The 6,934-nt window shown below is 40.2% G+C and overlaps 1 pseudogene; it reads left to right on the top strand.

Moving 5' to 3' along the window:
- Nucleotides 1–3,484, top strand: part of LOC107704532 (serine/threonine-protein kinase 32B-like) — a 15,859-nt pseudogene extending 12,375 nt beyond the window's left edge.
- Nucleotides 3,485–6,934: the final 3,450 nt, after the last annotated feature.

The raw sequence follows: 6,934 nt of genomic DNA on the forward strand, positions 1-6,934 counted from the left end.
TCTCACACACACACACACACACACACACGCACACGCACGCGCACACACACATTCACTTGCCGCCACAAACACCACCAAACCACAGCAGCCTGTGAGGAACAGACCCTGATTCACTCTTACCAGAAAATTCATGGCAGAAATGGTGATCTCTGATCCGGATTGACACTTGAATCACTTGTTCCAGTTCACAAAACCACTTCATGCAAAGAGAAGTCAGCTTTATTTCTGTAGGGCTTTATAAATACAGATTGTTTCAAAGCAGCTTCACGGTAATAAACGGAAAGATTTAGATTTAGTCATATAAACAATTAAAACATCAGTTTCACCTGTGAAGCAGCTCTACAGAAGACTGTAAACACGGCAATATATGATCGTCTCTAGAGCTGCTTTACAGTCCACATCTACATCTCAGGTTTTATGAAGACACACTGAAGACTTCTTAAAGACCTTTTTAAGACCAAGCTTAAGGAACACAATGAGCATTAGCAAGACTTCTAACCAATCTCCACTAGATTTTAAAGCATTTTACAAAAAAATAGCTTACGGCTTGAATATCTGATAAACACTATGGAATTTTTTTTAATGAACCTTCTGATCACACTGCAAAAAATTATGCACTTCCTCAGTATTTCTGTCTTGTTTTCCAGTGCAAATGTTTAAGGATTCTTAAATCAAGATAGCATTTACTGGGGAAGAAAAATGACAGAAGATAAGTCGTCTTGTTTTATCTTGTTCAATGAAGATTATCTAGCTAATGCTGTTGAAAAATCTATCTTGCATGCTGCAAAGGCGTCCTATGGGCCTGACGATTTGATTTCTCTGTTTTACACAGATTGTTCTAATATCTTAGATTCTATTGCTCCTTTTAAAATGAAACAACCAACAACCAAATCTTATTACTGGTTGGATGACAACGCTCGCTATCTTAGACAGGAGTGCCATAAAGCAGAGAGGAGATGGAAGCATGATCGTCTGACTGTGTCTTGAGATTTTTAAAGAGTGTCTGGTTAATTTTCAGAGCGCTGCTAAGTCAGCTAGATCAAAATATTTTTCAGAACGGATTACCGCACACTGTCATAGACCTAGGGATTTATTCTCCACAATAAATTCAGTAATTAATCCAAATTCCGTTTTCTAGGGAGCCGTCAGCAGAGCTCTGTGAAAGTTGTTTCACAAAGTTGTTTGCATCGTCTACAGACGATGCAATTTCCTCCACCCTCCACCTGGCTCTTACCCACCTAGAAAATAAAGACTCCTATGTTAGAATGCTGTTCATCGACTTCAGCTCAGCATTCAACACAATAATCCCACAACAGCTCTTGTTGACAAAGTGAGTGCCATTCGCTTATCTTTTACTTCACAGCTCTCAGACCTGTCTTTGAACTCGCCTGCTAGTCCATTTTCATTTTGTCATTTTCAACATGTCTCTTTAATGGAACTTTCCGATCTCGTTAACAACATGAAGTCTACTAACTCCTCACTGGATGTTGTTCCTTCTGAGATCATAAAAGCAGCTTTTCCAGTAATTGGCCCCACAGGTCATCTCAAAACTTAAATCATTTTTGTCTTTTCAAGATTTGGAGGTTATGCATGCTTTTATTACCTCACGTTTAGATTACTGTAATTCAGTGTACTCAGGTCTTCCTCAGTCATCGCTTTCACGCCTCCAGTTGGTACAAAATGCAGCTGCAAGGCTGCTGACTGGGGCAAAGAAATATGACCATGTCACTCCAATTTTAGCTTCGCTTCACTGGCTTCCGGTCCATTTTAGAGTTCAGTTTAAGATTCTGTTGTTTGTTTTTAAAGCTCTAAACAATCAAGCTCCATCTTATCTTAAAGATCTTATTATCCCTTTGTCATCTACCAGACTTTTAAGATCCACTGACAGGGCTCTTTTATCTGTCCCTCGTTCCCGTTTGAAAACTAAGGGTGACAGAGCCTTTTCAGTCACTGCCCCCCGTCTGTGGAACCAATTGCCTCTAGACTGCCGCCTTGCACCTTCCATTACCATTTTTAAATCCAGGTTGAAAATTTATTATTTCTCCTTAGCATTTTAATTTCATTTCATTGTTGTGTTATTGTCTGTCTTTTTTTATTCTTTTCTGTGTTTCCTTTTCTCTTTTAATTTTATTTTACATTGTTAAGCACTTTGGATAGCTTTGCTATGTTGAAATGTGCTATATAAATAAAATGTACTTTATGAGAAACTGATAAAAATGAAGTGTTTCTGTTTAAAACAAAAACAAATATTTGCCTATGGGCTTAAAAACAACTTAATTGAAAAGAAAAACAAGTTTTCATTCATTGGTAGGTATTTTTTCTTCTAACACTTAATTTTGTTAAATTTCTCAAAAAAAAAACTTTCTATCTTCATTCGGTGTATCCTGATTTGAGAATCTTTAGACATTTGCACTGGAAGACAATACAAAAATATTCATTTTTTGCAGTGCATGCAACATTTATTGCCATGACTCTGATTTAATTTGTAAAAGTGTGAGTTTAGATCCGCAGAAACCCTGCATTGTAATCATGTTCAATTATTCATCTGGAGCCGGTCACAGAACACAGAACATGATCAGTGAATAATGATTTAAATCACAGATCATCATCAGACCGGAGAAAGAAAGGCAGAGAGGTGCGAGGGCGAGTTAATTATTATTTTGAGTATTTTAAGATGACATTACCTTGATGGTCTTATTATTAAAACATCAGTTTGAAGTATGAAATCTCAGCCGACGCACATGCAGAGCAGTTTAGACTCGCTGGCAGAAGATTTCATCGCCTTCAACAGAGAAAAGTACGTCAGACGTTCCCCACGTTTGTCTGATTTAAAGTATTGATCAGTTTGTAACTGATGTAATCTTTGTTAAATAAATGTGAACACAATCATAGCAGCGCAAATCTCTCTGTCTGCCAGGATGAAGCAGCAGCAGCAGCGTTTGGTTTCTGATGAACCAGCTGCAAATAAACGCCGTGATGGACAAAACAACAACATGATGAAGATGAAGATGAAGACGCACAGCAGCTCTGAGCTTCACTGACCAAAGATTCACTCATTTTCAGACTCACAGACGTCTGTGTAGAGTTCAGATCAAACGATATTTCTCAAACCTTTTAAATAAATTATCTATTCACAGAGGCTGATCCTGAGGTTTCTGTAGTTCATATAAAACACAAAGTCTAACAGCAGAAGACGAATCCAAGTGTCAGAAATAAAACGGTTTTAATTCATTTCATGTCCCTTTTTTTTTTATTATCATGGCTGATTAAAATAAAAAGGAGTGTAAACATGAAGCTGCAGGTCAAAGGTCTTTTTGTTTTTGCATCAGTCGATCATCTGACAGAAGGAAAAACACATCTGGATGGTGTCATTGGACGGCTGAACGCCCGCAACCAATCAGCTCTCAGCAGACCCGCCCATGATAAAAGAACAATAGATACACAAGACTTATTATTACATTCCCATGATGCTTTGCAATGTAGTGTCACATGTTTGGCTGGGGAGCCACACTGCTCTTCTTGAAGTTCAGGAAGTTGCGTTTCTTCTTGCGTGAGCGAGATGTTTGCGTGTGCTGCTGGGTGGCAGGAGGAACACAGCGGAAAACAAACATCCGCTCCACAGAGATGAGACTGTCCTGAGCCACTCCCACAGGCCACGCCCCCTCAACCGCAGCCATGCCTTCGGGACACACCTCTTCACTAACATCCCTCATAGAGACGAGACTGTCCGGAGCCACGCCCAAAGGCCACGCCCCCTCGACAGTAGCCACACTCTCAGGCCACGCCCCCTCACCGCCCCTTGTCTCAGGCCCCGCCTCCGTCTCCTCGGAAGGTTCTGGCACAGGAAGTTCTCGTCTGCAGCGGCGTCTCCGCAGAGTCTCCTCAGCGACTCCAGAACCTCCAGCTCCGGACAACAGCTTGTCGAGGAGCTTCTGACGCTTCTTGAGGAACCTGAGGAACACACACACACACGCTCAACACACGCAGAGCTGATCGGCCCTATACGCTCACTACGCAAGTTACGTAGGGCCCCCGTAAATTACGCAAGGCCTCGCCTCCCCCTCGTGTCAAAGCGGCGCGGCACTTTCAATCTGCTGCAGAGACGAGGAAAAATAGGAAAGAAAGTGAGCAAGATAAGGGTAAGTGATGGATTTTATAAAGCTGATGTTGAAATGGTGGCTGCTGCATTGTGATTTGTCGATTTAATTCGGCATTTCATGAGAGCTTTGAAGACGTGAAACACAGAGTCGTGACCGCAGAAATACGGAAGAAGTCAAAACAGTATTTACATGTTTGTTTGCACATACATATTTTTACAAGCCGATCTAGAAAAGAGATTATTATGAGCATAATTTAAATAATACTAATTTTCATAACCCTTTGGCAGGTGTCTTTGCTTTATTAAAGCATTAATCTTAAATTTTTATATATTTCTCTGAAAGTAATGGTCAAACATTTAAAATTTAACAAAATAAATTGTATACAACATGAAATATGGGCTTATCTTCATATTTCTATCATGAAAGATAAATAAGACAATTTTCTAAAAATTTCCAATACGGTGTCGATATGAGTATTGGAGGCTCGGAGGTGGTGCTTAGGTGAAACCGTAGGTAGTGGAGGCACCTTTTGAAAATCTGCTTAGGGCCCCCAAAACGCTAGGATCGGCTCTGAACATCTGAACACACGGCATGATGGGAGTGATCCGTGACAGCTGGATGAAGCGTGTGTGAGAATGTGTGTTTGCTGAGATGTTCTCAGTGTTTCTTCTTGTAGTCAGTGTCAGTCTGCAGAACACAGACGCTTTAATGCCTCTAACACTGGTTTGTGTTTCTAATCGTGATCAGACTGACCTGTCTCTGTCTCTGTGCTGAAGAGCGTCAGACAGATTTCTGCTCAGCACATCGTGTCTCAGTCTGTCTGCCAGAGACGAGCAGCTTCCTGATTCCCTACGGGTCAAAAACAACAGTAACCATGAGCAAAACTCATCAAATATGACACACTCAGTTTCAGATGTAAGCAGCTCTACAGAACAGAGTCATGATTCAGATCAAACACAGATCCATTTCAGACCTGTTTGTGTTCCGTGTGTGTGTGTGTGTTCGCTCGTGTGTGTGTGTGTGTGTGTTACCCGACTCCGGGTCCTAGTGCGTCTACGAGTGACAGCAGTTCTCCTTCAGGTACTGTAGGAAGCAGGAGCCGCAGGACTTTGTGGAGATCAGGAACAGACATCAGAGACTGTTTGACCAACGCTGCTGTAAACTCCAGATCCTGAAACACACACACACACACACACACACACAGATGTAACACACACACACAGAGAGAGAGACACACACACACACACACACACACACACACACACACACACAGACACACACAAAGCAAGGTTTTGCACTCCATGAGTACTGAAAGATATAAGCCATCTCATAAACCTTTGTATGATTGAAGAGAGGCTCAAATCTGGTAGATGTTGAAGCTGTAGTGTTGTTTCAGCAAATGGCTGCCTAGATGGTAAGCTACAGCAGAATGAGTCGAGTTTTCTCATTTCTAATCATTATAATAGCTGTTTAATTGAATGGCTGTTTAACTTCATATGTATCAGTCTGCTATAGGTAATGGTGCATAAAAACAAAACAGATAATTGAGATTTTCATTATCAAAGGCATTTGAATGGATTGATAGCATAGGGCTTGTGTCTACTGGTGTCGTGGACTCTGATGATCTACGCTGTTTATTCAGGCATGCAGATGATGGGCTTTGCATTTGTGCAGGGTTACAGAGAGGGAGGGGAGAATCTCCTACTGCACACTTGACCCAGTAATGAGAGCGAGGGAGAGAATGAGTACACATATACAACGTGTGGGAGGGAGCAGATCGCAAGACATCATTCCTACACACAGAGATGTAACACAGAGAGAGACACACACACACACACACACACCCACGTTAAACATGTTTGTTTGTTTGTATGAAATGCACAGATGAAATGTATAAAGGACTAAAGCACTCTTAATGAAATGGTTACATAAAAGTCTATATTTAAATGTATAATGAATTATATACCATGAAAACAGCATATTAAAATTTTTCATAACATTACATTTCACAAAACTACTATTGTGTCAATACTGTGTTCCATATTAACAAATACTGCATCCCTAATTTGAAAATGAGAAAAAAATGCTGTGAAAATAAGTGGACTCATTTAATTGATTTATTTAATTATTAACCATTTAATTATTCAGATAATTGTCATGTTTAATTTTCCTCCGGAGGTCGCATTTGTAGGCTGCGTACGTCATCAAAGGTGTCTTATTTTAGAAAAGTAACCGTAATAAACACACACACTGATAGTACTTGTGAGGTGTAAAATAATGTAATTTCTTTTTTACTTTGCAATTTAACACTTTACTTAAATGAGATTAAACCTATGCTCTCAATGTCAAATGCAGAAATGTTAATTCATGTGTTCATGACCTCAAGGTTAGATTATTGTAATGCTTTATTGGGTGGTTGTTCTGCACGCTTAATAAACAAACTCCAGCTGGTCCAAAATGCAGCAGCTAGAGTTCTTACTAGAACCAGGAAGTATGACCATATTAGCCCGGTTCTGTCAACACTGCACTGGCTCCCTATTAAACATCGTATAGATTTTAAAATCTTGCTTATTACTTATAAAGCCCTGAATGGTTTAGCACCTCAGTATTTGAACGAGCTCTTATTGCATTATAGTCCTCCACGTCCGCTGCGTTCTCAAAACTGTGGCCATTTGATAATACCTAGAATATCAAAATCAACTACGGGCGGAAGATCCTTTTCCTATTTAGCTCCCAAACTCTGGAATAACCTACCTAACATTGTTCGGCAGGCAGACACACTCGGTCAGTTTAAATCTAGATTAAAGACCCATCTCTTTAACCTGGCTTACACA

The sequence above is a fragment of the Sinocyclocheilus anshuiensis genome, unplaced genomic scaffold, assembly GCF_001515605.1.
Source record: "Sinocyclocheilus anshuiensis isolate Anshui unplaced genomic scaffold, SAMN03320099.WGS_v1.1 scaffold2026, whole genome shotgun sequence".
In the NCBI taxonomy this organism is placed as follows: Eukaryota; Metazoa; Chordata; class Actinopteri; order Cypriniformes; family Cyprinidae; genus Sinocyclocheilus; species Sinocyclocheilus anshuiensis.